At 33.8% G+C, this 2129-nt stretch overlaps 1 pseudogene; it reads right to left on the reverse strand.

Annotated features, from left to right (window-relative positions):
• Window positions 1-351: 351 nt before the first annotated feature.
• LOC128249996 (U6 spliceosomal RNA) lies at window positions 352-444 on the reverse strand (annotated as a pseudogene).
• Between the last annotated feature and the right edge of the window lie 1685 nt (window positions 445-2129).

A 2129-nucleotide genomic window follows, 5' to 3' on the forward strand; every position in this document is an offset into this window, starting at 1 on the left:
ATATATATATATATATAAACAAAAATAAAAAAATAAAAATGGGTTTGTATGATAGTGTATAGAGGAATACTCTGACTCGCCAGTGTTACAGGAATGTTTTACCTGTTCGAGATATGGACAAGCGATGGTGGGGGACAAACACAGACTCACAAACACACGCACACACACATATATATATATACATATAAATATATATACGACGGGCTTCTTTCAGTTTCCGTTTACCAAATCCACTCACAAGGCTTTGGTCGGCCCGAGGCTATAGTTGAAGGTGCCACGCAGTGGGACTGAACCCGGAACCATGTGGTTGGTAAGCAAGCTACTTACCACACAGCCACTCCTACGCCTACGGAAAATATGGAACGCTTCACGTGTCACCCTTGCGTAGGGGTCATGCTAATGTTCACTGTATCGTTCCAATTATAGAATATGTACCGCAGTAACTATATATATACAGGCGATATGTATATATACGGATATGTAAATGTATTTGGCATGTAAATATATACTTAGTATATTAAGTGTATGATCAATTTATACAATGAAGTTCTACAAGTGCAATCATATTCTATAAATTCCTCATACACTTGATATAATACTACTACTGTCCATATCTACACCAATTTACACCACTAAACTCCCAGCAAAGTAATCAACGTTAGAAATCTTTTTGGAAACCACTTCAATTAAAGGACGAATCCACATTCAACCTTTTACACACGTATATATGTGCATAAGTATATATGTGTACATATATATATATATATGTGTGTGTGTGTGTGTGTGTGTGTGTGTGTGTGTGTGTATGTATATTTGTATAAATATATATATATATATGTATGTGTGTGCTATAATATCCTAACCAAATATATACTTATATACCAGCATATATATATATGTGCGTATATATATATATATATATATGTGTGTGTGTGTGTGTGTGTGGAGAGAGAGAGAGATTTAGATTTTTGTAAATATGTATGCATATATACATACATATATGTGTGTGTGTGTGCGTGTGTTTGTGTGTAGATATCCAATACAACGAAAAAAGCTCCTCTTCTAGGGATGTAAAACATCCAATTTTATATATATATATATATATATATATATATATATATATATCTTGCCCCTTATTTCAATATGTTTCATATCAGAAAATGTAGGTAGTGATGTAAGAGTACCATTGTTTAATTTTTGTTATGCTTTCCTGGTATTTCTTTAGCAGTTTTGATTGCAACGTTCGCTCTATAATCTAAGTATGTACTTGATTTTAAATAAACGCTCTCCTATATGTGTGTCTGTGTGCCTGTATATGTGTGAGTGTGCACATGCGTGTGTGCGCGCGTGTGTGCGCGCGTGTGTGCGCGCGTGTCTGTATGCGCGTGTGTGAGTGTGTTTGTATATATGTATATAAGTATGCGGGTATGTCTGCGTTTGAGTGTATAGATGTATGTGTGTGTTTGTTGCGTGCATATGTGAGGGGCGTGCGTGTGTAGACACAAATGCATATGACGTAAAACTATTAGTAGATATCGACACATACACACCTAAACTCAAGATACACATGAAAAGAACTAATTATTAATGTTCTAATCAAGAACAGTAAAAAATCACACAAACAAGCTAAAACTGAAAATGCATCCAATAAGCCTTTTACTGAATGGCCTACTACAGAATCATATAGGAAATAAAAAAGTAAGAAGAGAATATAATGCTGAAAGCATATTTATCGAGAGAAATGTAGATGTTCAGATATTCTACTTAAGTTAGGTAGAATGAGAGATTGAGCGATATGTATCTACGTTTGCATGTATACTTATATATATATAAAGAAAGAGAAAGAGAGAGAGAGAGAGAGTGAGAGAGAGAGAAAGAGAGAAAGAGAGGGAGGAAGATAGAGAGACAGACAGAGGGAAAATGAGCGGTTACACAGACACACAGATATGCACATACATATTTACATACATATTCCCATATCTATATATATATTCATACATGTTCATATGCATATATACGCTCATGCATTCATATATATATATATATATATATATATATATATATATATATACATATATGCATACGCACATGAATTACTGTAAAAGAGTATATTTCTGCAACCATTTTGT

Source organism: Octopus bimaculoides, chromosome 18, assembly GCF_001194135.2.
Source record: "Octopus bimaculoides isolate UCB-OBI-ISO-001 chromosome 18, ASM119413v2, whole genome shotgun sequence".
Lineage (NCBI taxonomy): Eukaryota > Metazoa > Mollusca > Cephalopoda > Octopoda > Octopodidae > Octopus > Octopus bimaculoides.